Source organism: Amblyomma maculatum, chromosome 8, assembly GCF_055883805.1.
Source record: "Amblyomma maculatum isolate TAMU_Amacu chromosome 8, ASM5588380v1, whole genome shotgun sequence".
NCBI classification, from domain to species: Eukaryota; Metazoa; Arthropoda; class Arachnida; order Ixodida; family Ixodidae; genus Amblyomma; species Amblyomma maculatum.
In genome coordinates, this window is record NC_139351.1 from 2176601 (window position 1) to 2189330 (window position 12730).

The 12730-nt window shown below is 46.9% G+C and overlaps 2 protein-coding genes across 6 annotated transcripts in view; one reads left to right on the forward strand and one right to left on the reverse strand.

Moving 5' to 3' along the window:
• LOC146180438 (putative peptidoglycan muropeptide transporter SLC46) overlaps nucleotides 1-12730 on the forward strand; it is a 195492-nt gene that overhangs the window by 44568 nt on the left and 138194 nt on the right. The window lies entirely within an intron of this gene.
• Nucleotides 1-12730, reverse strand: part of LOC146180439 (uncharacterized) — a 44608-nt gene that overhangs the window by 17125 nt on the left and 14753 nt on the right. The gene's annotated exons all lie outside the window — the stretch shown is intronic.

The following is a 12730-nucleotide window of genomic DNA, read 5'->3' on the forward strand; positions in this document are numbered from 1 at the left end:
GACGTGAGGGCAACATGAAGTGTTGAAACGTTACTGGCCTGAAGTCGTGGACCTGTCGCATTCCTTTCACTGCGATTGCAAGGCAAATCTGGAAGCCAGCTCTATTCTTTTTTATTGTAGCTCTGCATTGGACACCAACATTACTGTAGTTCATTTTACATTTGTCTAGGCAAACAGATCATCTGGTGATCTCCATCTGTACACGAATATTTGACCATTTTAATTCAGCATGCCTTTTTCAGCCACGTGGTAAAATTTCAATCGAGAGAAAGGAAATTATTAATGGCCTTTAAGTTGAACTGCGGAGTGGTTTGAACTTCTAATTTATCTCTAACTTTTCTCTTGCCTTTATGCTGAGAAGTAAAAGATGCAGGGGGACTTGGTACTACTAACTACCACTTCACTTCCATTTTTAGTGTACCGAGACGGGTTCCTGTCTTCTACACTCCATATGTCTGTTTTATGTGAAATTGCCTCTGAGCCTTCCAGGTTGAAAATGGTTTAACGCGCTGCAAACGACGCCTTACCTGCTGCTCTGTGTCGAGTGATGACTTTCGAGAGCTGCTTCAAGCTGGTAAGCGCGGTTAGACTGAGGATGTGCGTGACAAAGTAATGCTGATGCTGCGCATTGATGGAGCATACCGTGAGCATAATTCGATTCGACAAGGATGGGCTTCGGTTGGCGCTTAGTGGCAAGAATCAGGCTCTTGCATGACCAGTGTTAACCTCAGCTGTGTAATGCACGAAAAAATTGCTCAGCGCCTTGCAGAATGTCTCTCGAGTCTGATTATTCTCCTGTCTTGATGAAGACCTCACATCGTTACGGCTTGGTTTCTTCACACAACTGTATACTATTAAAATGCTATTACAGTGTAAAAACAATCCAATAGAGTAGATGGTGATTTTACTGCCATTTTTCGGTCATTAAACATCATTTACCCACATAAATTGGATCGAGAGTTTATAAGCTCTCTCGAAATTGAGCTGTGCCGCATAGTTTTTATGCAGCAAAAGTACTGTTATGCAGTGCCGAGCGGTGACAGTGATTGGGAACTTCAAAAATGTTTTCTCGCGTCAGACAAAATTTACTCGAGCAAAAGGTTCTGGATTGTAAGCTGAGAAGTTTGTGTGTTTAATGTGCTATGTCACGCATGTGCATCTCGAGGGCCTTTAGGCCTAATTTACGTCTCAATTTAATAAAAGTGTCTATTTTTTGCCAACTTGGGGACTGATTTTCTCAAAACGTGCTTGTTTAAGAAAGTTTAATTTATTTTTGACATCAACTCTACCAAAAGGTGAACGGTGTAAAAATTTATTGTGACCGAAACATGAACGAAGTTCATGATAAAAAATGCGGAAAACGCAGAATTTTTCGCTACCTTATTGCATCAAGGAGACGCAGAATAGCCTTATATGAAGGCAGTAATCAAGTTACATTATGGAACAACCTATATGAGATAATATAAAATCGAATTTGTTATTGTATCTGTTTTCTCACCTGATTTAAAAATATCTAACTGCAAGCAATTTTTGAGTGTTCGCGAAAACTTCGAAAGTCGCTAACGTGAAAAAAAAAAAAAATTCATTTCATTTTAGCGCAGGTGGTGTGGCCTGTTTGTTGTTTTTTCTAGACTCATTGCCGTTAGTTATTTTCTTGTATGCTTATGCTCAAATATTTCTGCATATACCGTGGTGTTTCCGACATTACAGTTTGTTACCGCTGCCTGTCGGCCCGCGCTTCAAGCCCATTGCTGCTTTGGCAGGCCAATGATATAATGCTGACTGAAAGCTCCCTTAATAAAGTTTATTACTATTTATTCTTATTTGCCTACACGTCCTCTCACCGGAGGTTCACATGAACCCGACAAAGTCGGGTCGAGTCGACCTGTCGGGATGAAAAGCGGCTGTTGGGCGCATGTATACGCTAACATGTCGAACTAAATGGTCATCGACTCGAGTGAGTCAGCTCGACTGCAGTGAGTAGGCTGTCTCGACACGACCCGCTGAGCGAGGGGCATGTATACGCAGACGTGTCGGGCCAGCGCCTTCTTTCTTGCCTCCCTGCTGGCCGGGCAAACGCACGAGCGGGACCATGACCTGTTAATTACTATTTCTCCTATCTAGCCTGCGCGTGCTTCGCTGGCTCCACGCAGTGTGAAGCGGCGATCGCGGCCTGACAGGAATGCGGTCATGTAAACCTGGACGGGTCGGACTGAGTCAGCCCGACAACCGGCTTCCTCGATACTACCAGCTAGCGTCGGGACGTATGCATGCATGCATGAGTGCGTGTGTGCTTGCGCGCGTGCGTCAGTGAGTGTATGAGTGAGTGAGTGAGTGAGTGAGTGAGTGAGTGAGTGAGTGAGTGAGTGAGTGAGTGAGTGAGTGAGTGAGTGAGTGAGTGAGTGAGTGTGTGTGTGTGTGTGTGTGTGTGTGTGTGTGTGTGTGTGTGTGTGTGTGTGTGTGTGTGTGTGTGTGTGTGTGTGTGTGTGTGTGTGTGTGTGTGTGTGTGTGTGTGTGTGTGTGTGTGTGTGTGTTTGTGTGTGTGTGTGTGTGTGTGTGTGTGTGTGTGTGTGTGTGGACGGACGGACGGACGGACGGACGGACGAATGGATGGATTGATTTGAGATGGATGCAATATAATAGCGTCCCGTTAAAAAGGGGTGGCAGCAAGTTACCACCATATATTTAAGCAACACTTGCTGTTGGGCTAGTTGGTTCCAATTCATACTTGGGAACACAGCGCGGAACAGGACGCAACACAAGAGAACGAAGGTAGACTGGACGGAGCGCTGAACTGACAACTTTTATTTTCGAAAGAAGGTGACCCGTATTTAAGCGGAGCCTATCAGAACACGTGATCAAGGCAGGGAGCAAAACACTGCTGAAAAAAAACCTTTCCTGAGGAAAGAATTGGCCAAAGACGACAAAAATGTCGTGAGGGATAACCTCTGATAAATAATTTCTGCTGCATGAAAGTTATCTCCAGTGTCGATAACAAAAAAAAAAAAAAAAGAGATGAACATTTCAAAGCAAAAACAACAACAATGTTTCTACAAACAAGAATGTGAACATGGCACTAACCGCAATGAAATTTTATTTCGAAAATAAAAGTTGTCAGTTCAACTCTCCGTCGTGTCTACCTTCCTTCTCTTGTGTTGCGTCCTGTTCCGCGCTGTGTTCCGAAGCATGAGTTACCACTATGAACGAGATATTTTTTTTCCTTTACATCTTGAATGTCGTTAAGTATTCGTCAGCTAATTCATCATTTATTTTATTTCTACCCTTCTAACTTTATGTCCTCTTTCTACTTTCCGTCCGCCAATCTTCAAATCGTTTTTTGCAAACTCGCGCCGCAGATTCATTCACCCGACCACTGGTGATGCTGAAGACTAACGCCTTAGGGAGGGTGATTTCGCCTGCATCGAAATCCGATGCTCAATTTTCTCCATATTATACTTCCTTATGTCAGCGCCCTTGGACTTATTTATTAGCTTTGATATCTCGACCAATTCGATCTGGTCTGTTGGATGGGAAGCGTTCATACTCTGGCGTTTACTAATCAAATCTTTTGTCTCCTTAGACAGCTTACCGGTATCCTCTCTAACTATCCTACCGCCTACTTTTACCACACACTCAGTAATGATATCTCTGAAATTATTGTTCCTTGCCTCTAGGGTAATGTCGCAATCCTCAGTTAGAGCTGAATATCTATTCTGTAGCGAGATCCTGAATTCTTCTGCCCTCCCCCTCACCGCTAATTCGTTGATGGGTTTCTTTCTTACTAATCTGTTGCGTTCCTTTTTCAGATTTAGGCTAACTCGGGAGCTCACCATTCTGTGGTCACTGCATCGCACTTTCCCGATTACCTCTACATCTTGCATAATGGCGGGGGCTGAACACAGTATGAAGTCGATTTCATTTTTAGTCTCCCCGATAGGACTTTTCCATGTCCATTTCCGGTTCTTCCGTTTGCTGAAGAAGGTATTCATGATTCGTAAGTTATTGCGCTCTGCAAACGCAACTAGTAACTCCCCCCTGCTATTCCTAGAACCAATGCCATAGTCACCTGCTGCCTTGTCTCCTGCCTTTTTCCCATACATTGGCGCTGAAGTCGGCCATTAGTACAGTATACTGCGTCTTTACTTTTCGCATTGCCGTTCCTACTTCTTTGTAGAAGCTTTCAACTGCCTGGTCATCATAACTACATGTAGGTGCATAGGCCTGTAGAACCTTCTGTTTATACCGCTTATTAAGCCTCATTACGATAACTGCCACCCTCTCATTATTACTATAGAATTCATCTATATTACCCGCTATATACTTATTGACAAGGAAACCTACTCCTAGTTGTCGCCTTTCTTGTAAGCCTCGATAACACAGTACATGCCCATCCTTCAGCACAGTATATGCCTCATTCAGCCTCCTAACCTCACTAAGCCCTATGACATCCCATTTCATGCCCTCTAGTTCCTCTAACAGCACTGCTAAACTAGCTTCACTAGCTAGGGTTCTAGCATTAAACGTTGCCAGGGTCAGTTTCCAACGGCGGCCTGTCCAGCGGAGCCAGAAGTTCTTAGCACCCCCTGCTGCGTCACAGGTCTGACCGCCGCCGTGGTCAGTTGTTCCGCAGCCGCTGGTGACTGAGAGCCGGGGTTTTATGGAGCTTATCATAGGAGGTTGTGGCCAATTACGGCACCAGGGTGGCCAACTCCTGTTCTGGTGAGGGAGTGCGTTGCCGGAGGTGTTCACCGGCATCAGCTCGCACCCCAAACCTGTATATGCAATTCCATCGACACGCGGATTTTTTTTTTGTCATCCGGTGGAGAATTGCGCGGCACCGGGATTTGAACCACGGTCCTCTTGCATGCGAGGCGGATGTTCTACCGCCACGCCACCACTGCCGCTGTAGAAACGGGGGAAGCCTTAAAGCAGTAAAGAAGAAATTGGGCATAGGCAAAAACCTGATATATGCGATAAGGGACAAGGCGGGCAACATTATCACGAATATGGACAGGATAGTCAAAGTAGCCGAGGAGTTCTATACAGATCTCTACAGCAGCCAAAGTATAGTCAGGACCGTAACGAAATTGGCGGCAGGGAAAAGTGACGAAGGGCAAGGTCAAGAAAGCATTAGAAACTATGAAAAGGGGGAAAACAGCTGGAGAGGATCAAATAACTACAGATTTACTAAAAGATGGGGGGATATCGTGCTAGAAAAACTGGCCACCCTGTATACGCAGTGCCTGGTGCCATCGATGTTACCGGAACCATGGAAGAATGCAAACATTATCCTCATTCATAAGAATGGGGACTCTAAGCACCTTAAACATTACAGACCAATCAGCTTACTGTCTGTTACGTATACAGTATTTACTAAGGTAATCGCTAATAGAATCAGGACAACCTTAGACTGCAATCAAGCAAAGGATCAAGCAGGTTTTCGGAAACGGGACTCTACTATCGATCATATCCATACCATCAACAAGGTGATAGAAATATGCTCGGAATATAACCAGCCCTTATACATAGCATTCATTTATTACGAAAAAGCATTTGACTCAGTTGAAACCTCGGCGGTGATGCAGGCATTGCGAAATCAGGGGTAGACGAGCCGTACGTGAAAGTGCTGGAAAATATATATAGTGGCTGCACAGCAACCATAGTTCTGCATATAGAAAGTAACAAAATTCCTATAAAGAAAGGTGTTAGGCAAGGAGACACAATCTCCCCAGTACTATTCACAGCTTGCTTCGAGGGAGTATTCAGAGACTTGGAATGGGAGCAGTTAGAGATAAGGGTATATGAAGAATACCTCCGTAATCTGCGATTTGCTGATGACATTGCCTTGCTAAGCAACTCGGGGATTCAACTGCAAATGATGATTGATGACCTAGACAGGAAAAGTAAAAAGGTAGGCTTGAAAATCAATATGCAGAATACTAAGGTAGTGTTTAACAGCCTCGGGAGGGAACAGCAGTTTACATTAGGTAGCGAGGTACTGGAAGTAGTAGGCGAATATGTCTACTTCGGACAGGTAGTAACCGCAGATCCGGGCCATGAAAAGGAAATAACAAGAAGAATAAGATTGGGATGGAGCGCATTTGGCAAGAACTCGCAGAATATAACTAGCAGCTTACCGGTATCGCTCAAGAGGAAAGTATATAACAATTGCATCTTATTTGTACTCGCCTATGGGCCTGAAACGTGGAGGCTAACCAAGAGAGTTCTACTTAAGTTGAGGACAACCCAGAGGGTTATGGAACGAAAAATGGTAGGGGTAACAATACGAGATAGGAAGCGTGCAGAGTGGGTCAGAGAAATAACTCAAGTTACCGACATTCTAGTGGAAATTAAGAAGAAATGGGCATGGGCAGGACATGTAGTGCGAAGAGAGGATAACCGATGGTCGCTTAGGATAACAAACTTGATTCCAAGAGAAGGAAAGCGTAGCAGGGGCGGCAGAAAGTTAGGTGGGCGGATGAGGTTAAGAAGTTTGCGGGGGTCAAGTAGATGCAGCTAGCACAGAACCGGGTTAAGTGGAGAAATATGGGAGAGGCCTTCGCCCGGCAGTGGGTACATATATTATGGTGAGGCTACCCAAAAGAAAACATAAAATAATGTGCCTCTGCCGTGCCACTAGGTATAACAGGCTCTGCAGTGGGTACAGTCAGGTTGATGATGATGATTAAATCCGATGGATGCAAGACGCCTGCTCTAATGAGTGAGTACGATGCTGAAGTGCGACGCTTGGTGACCGAAGGCATAGCAGAGATCGTGCCCTATGAGGATTGTAACGACAGTCAACATATTTACTATATGCCCCCACAGCCTATAATTCGTGAGAGCAGCAGCACGACAAAGTTTAGAATTGTCTTCGACGCATCGGCTCATGGATTGGAAGAAAAATCTCTTTTTGAGAATTTAGAATGCGGACCAAATTTAAATCCAGAACTTATTCGGCTGCTGCTCAATTTCCGACGCCGTCGAATCGCGCTGGTGGCCGATGTGGAGAAGGTATTTCTACAAGTTAGGGTGGCTCCTGAAGACAGGGATTCATTGAGGTTTCTGTGTTATGAAAGCAGCCCAAAAATGGACAAACCGCTCCCCAAAGCCGTAGTGTTAAGAATGGCGTGCGTGCAATTTGGAGTTACGTCTAGTCCCTTCCTGCTGGCGGCGACGCTGCGACACCACTTTGACATTGTCAAAGACCAATACCCCGATACTGCTGAGCAATTCTCAAGGGAAGCATTTACGTCGACGTGCTGTGTGGCGCTGCCAACGATGTAGAGGCCACAGAAACCTACGAGTAGGCCAGCAGCATTTTTGAAGCAGCCTCAATGCGTTTGCATAAATGGGGATCGAACAACGAAAAGATAACCTCAATTTTCTCGGAACGTTGCCCGAACAAAACGCCGCTAGGTCAGCCAGCAGGCTTGTTAAAGGTGCTTGGTCTCACCTGGCAGGCAAGCGAAGATGTTCTCACTCTTCCCATGGACCCGATCATTGAATTTTCCAGGAAAGGATAAACGCCAAATGCTTCGTGCTGCAAAAAACGGCACGATTGTACGACCATCTTGGATTTTCATCCCCATACACGATGAGGGCGAAGGCGCTATTTCAAGAGATTTGGAAAGAGAACCTTTCGTGGGACCAACCACTGCCAGCTTACATATTTAAGTGGATCAAGTGGTGTGAGGACCTTTCGTCCCTTAACGATCTCAAGATTCCCCGTACCTACGATGCAAACAACGCAGGAGGCCTGGTACGCAGGACGCTGCATATATTTGCAGACGCAAGCACAAAGGCTTACGGCGCCGTAGCCTACCTTTGCACCGAAAGCAGCACTGGGCAGTGCATATCCATCTTGGTAATGTCGAAATGCCGTGTGGCTCCAGTAAAACATGTCACACTTGCAAGGCTGGAGCTGATGGCTGCATTGCTGGTGCATCACGGCTTTGCCAATTTTTGAAAGCCAATCTCGAAGTCGAGGTCGACAACGTGTATCTGTGGACAGATTCCATGATTACTCTCAGTTGTATCCGTGGAGATACGGCAAGGTGAAAGGAATTTGTCAGAAACCGCGTCACTGAGATTCAACGAACACATAAGGCACGACATGGAAGCACTGCCCAGGGAAAACGAACCATGTTCACCTCTTGACCAGGGGATTGACAAGCGCGCAACTGAAATCCAGCGAGCTCTGGTGGAGCGGGCCACCCGTGGATTACAAGCGCAGCTGGGAAATGGCCAGCCGAACCAAAGCCGACCGACTTCACGACTGAAGAGCTTGAACAGAAAAGGGAGGTCGGTGTGTTAAATTCCACCTGCGATCAAGAAGACGACTTGCTGGATCTGAAGAAATTCAGCTCAGCTTCTGGAGTAAACAGAGTGACAGGTTAGATTTTCCGGTTTGTGCGAAATTTGCAGAATTCTGACGAAACATCAGGCCCTTTAACCGCGGAAGAAATTGAACGTGCAAGAACATTTTGGCTGAAAAGGGCTCAGAAGTCTGAATTCACTGAGGAACTTATAAGCACAAGGAAAGGCAACCGCATTCCGACCGACTCGCCCTTGAAAGATTTCACTCTCTGGACAGATCAAAACGGGCTACTGAGAATTCAAGGGCGGATCTGCTCAGCGAACACAACGCTCGATGAGCGGCACCAGATTGTGCTTCCCAGGCAACATCGATACGTACTCATCTCTGTTGGTGCACCAAGCCCATCGACAGCTGCTCCACGCAGACGCCAGGAATACACTCGTGCAGCTTCGAGAGAAGTACTGGATTGTGCGCGGCCGTCAGCTGGTAAAAAGTGTGGGGAGGTCTTGTGTGATGTGTAGGCGGAATAGTGCTTCCCATTTCGATGCACCGACCGGGCTCCTTCCATCTGATCGAACGTCCCAAGCAGGTCGTGGGCCAGGTCGTTGGCCTGGATTTCGTCGGACCCCTCATGGTGGTTTAACAAAACTTGATGTTGGGCTAGATGGTGCATTGTAACTTGACTGAAGATAAAGCGCACGGGAAGACACACACAAGAGAAGAAGACACAGGACAGGCGCTAACTCACATCTGGTTTATTTGCAGCAATAAAAGCAAATATATGCTGAAAAGGGGTCATGCGCAGTACATAGCAATCACATAAAGGCAGAGAAAAAATATAAGGAATATTACAAAACATGATCAAGGAAAAATCACAAAACCCGATCAAGAAAACTGATCTCTGCCTGCCAGAGCCGCACCGACGTATCGCTGACAAACCTATCTTTCCTTTTCCCGATATGGAATGCCTCCAAAAGCTCACGCGCTGTCTTATCACGGCCTCTGCCCAGAATCTTAATGTCAGCCAGTCGCGGCTCGCACGCAGTGCAGTTCCCGCAATGCGCTGCCAAATTTGTCCCTCCACTCCTAAAAGCCCGCAAAGCTGTTCTCCCTCATGGTAAGGGAGAACAGTCGGACGCTGAAGTTATATATTGTGCTGTTTACACATGCTGTGACGCGGGCCGTGCATCTTGAACTCGTTGTGAACATGAGTACTGAGAGTCTAAGTCAGGCGTTCCGACGATTTGCGTCTCGAAGGGGCTTGTGCCCAATCATTTACTCCGACAATGGTCTTTCGTTTAAACGAGCCTCGAAAGATATGGACATTTTGTGGAAGCTCCTGCAACACCCTGACACACAGGACCATTTCGCCAATTCAGGCATAAAATGTAAATTTATCGCTGAGCGCGCGCCGTGGTGGGGCGGGTTCTACGAGAGGCTAGTCCGTAGCATGAAAACCGCGCTGATGAAAACAATCAGACCCCACTGCCTAGACGCAGTTGAGCTGTCACCCGTTCTAGCGGAAGTAGAGGCAGTGATAAATACCAGACCCCTCACGTACACTTAAGAGGACCCTAAGGACGGCGCCCCAATGACACCGGCTAGCTTCTTAACCGGACGACGCTTAAAGGTCCACTGAAACGGTCACCAAGAAGCCACTGTTAAACGTGTTCAGTGTATAGAACGAATCCTTTTGAACATTCATCATCATCATCATCAGCCTGATTATACCCACTGCAGGGCGAAGGCCTCGCCCATATTTCTCCACTTAACCCGGTTCTGTGCTAGCTGCATCCACTTGACCCCTGCGAACTTCTTAATCTCATCCGCCCACCTAACTTTCTGCCGTCCCCTGCTACGCTTTCCTTCCCTTGGAATCCAGTTTGTTACCCTCAGCGACCATCGGTTATCCTCTCTTCGCACTACATGTCCTGCCCATGTCCATTTCTTCTTCTTAATTTCCACTAGAATGTCGGTAACTTGAGTTATTTCTCTGACCCAATCTGCACGCTTCCTATCTCTTAATGTTACCCCTACCATTTTTCGTTCCATAGCCCTCTGGGTTGTCCTCAACTTCAGTAGAACTCTCTTTGTTAGCCTCCACGTTTCAGCCCCATAGGTGAGTACAGGCAAGACGCAACTGTTGTATACTTTCCTCTTGAGCGATACCGGTAAGCTGCTAGTCATAATCTGCGAGTGCTTGCCAAATGCGCTCCATCTCAATCTTATTCTTCTTGTTATTTCCTTTTCATGGTCTGGATCTGCGGTTACTACCTGTCCTAAGTAGACATATTCGCCTACTACCAGTATTTCGCTACCTAATGTAAACTGCGAGATTGTGTCTCCTTGCCTAACACCTTTCTTTATGGGAATTTTGTTACTTTCTTTATGCAGAACTATGGTTGCTGTGCAGCCACTATATATATCTTCCAGCACTTTCACGTACGGCTCGTCTGCCCCCTGATTTCGCAATGCCTGCATCACCGCCGAGGTTTCAACTGAGTCAAATGCTTTTTCGTAATCAATGAATGCTATGTATAAGGGCTGGTTATATTCCGAGCATTTTTCTATCACCTGATTGATGGTATGGATATGATCGATAGTAGAGTACCGTTTCCGAAACCCTGCTTGATCCTTTGCTTGATTGCAGTCTAAGGTTGTACTGATTCTATTAGCGATTACCTTAGTAAATACCTTATACGTAACAGACAGTAAGCTGATTGGTCTGTAATTTTTAAGGTCCTTAGAGTCCCCTTTCTTGTGAATGAGGATAATGTTTGCATTCTTCCATGATTCCGGTACCGTCGATTACACCAGGCACTGCGTATACAGGGTGGCTAGTGTTTCTAGCACGATAGCACGATTTTGAACATTATTAACCCTAAGTATAACGCCTTGGAACAAAGCCAGTGATTTATTAATAATTTTTAAAACCAGCGTTTTTTGAAATTCGCGAACAAAGAGGTTGTCTCTTGGTGGTGTCGCATGGAACTACTTCCTTAAACCGTGACTTCCCGGGTGAGTTGACTGGCAAGGCTTGCTAGAAGCTGCCATTCGCTGCGGCCACTGCAGCCATGACGTCACGGACATACTTCCGGTAGCTGCGAAAGTGTAGGCGGCATAGTGCTTCCCATGAAGAGCTCGTGCGCTGTGCGAGCTCTTCAGGCGCCTCCTCATGCAATCAAGCACCGCACGATGGCAGCACCTCCTCGACCGCCGTAAACACCGCTGCTGTGGCCCCTCCTCCCGCATACCGTACGCGAACCACACGGCGGATCGTTAGCACCGATGTCCGAAATAAAGCGTGCTAAAATTTGGTGGCGTCTGGAATACTGAGCCGAATATCAGGTATGAAGCCCTCGTGAGGATCGCTGCCCAGCAGCAAATGTCTGGTAAGAGCGATAGCCGTGATACAAGCTCAAGCCAGCTTCCGCTGGTGCATTTCGGCTCATCTGATCTGCTCGTACTAGCTCTGCGATTAATGCGTCGCCAGAATTATTCATATGATTATTTTACTAGGAAAAGATAAGATTCACAATAAGGCAGTTTCACAAGTAGGCGATTTACGACAGCGTTGATCCGTTCCAAAGCGCCGACCGCCGCGGCTTCGAAGCGAAACAATTTAAGCCTAGCGACGACTAGGGACGGTCACGCACGGCGCCGTCGTTCGCCGCGCTCGCGTGCCCCACCCCCACGGTAAAGTGTAAAGTACCTCAGCCTGCTCGCGGCATCCCGTGATGCAAGTGTTGCTAACTCGTGTACTTTCATTACAGCTAAGGCCGCGCTTTTTTGACGTTCTGGTCAGCAACAAGCCGTTCAAACAATACTGCGGCAGGACAAGGCTTCAGTACGCAGTCGCTGCGCTTTCGGCCGTAATCGAAGACGTCGGGCGGCACAGTAGACACCGCATATTCTATACATCGATCTTTAAACGTGACAAAGTGGGCAAATGAATAAGTTTGTGAAGCAGACCCGCTCGTACGTTTCGCGCACTCGAGCGCCGACGAGTAGCCTCCGTCAACAGACGCCACCATAACCGCGGCTAACGACGCAAACCGCGGTCGCCAAGCTCGATTTGCGATAACCGCGATTAGTGGTGTAACCATGGTTTGGTCCGCCGTGTAACATGGGCTAACCACGTTTTCGCGTAACCGCGGTTACGCTGCGCGAACTGGCAAACTCCTCAGGCGTGTGCGAGAGAGGACGGGTTGACCCGAGTACGCCAGCGAGCGAGTTCGCGGCAACCGGAAGTTCGCCGAAGTGCCGTATTTCTGGGCGGAGCTTTGAACTATCTTGTATTCTTTATTTTTTTATGACTCCCTTCGGCGTAAGAGTTAAGAGGGAAAATTGGAAGGGGCATTTTTAATCGCCGATATCTCTGGTGTTGCAGAAGCTAGATCGAAAATTTTT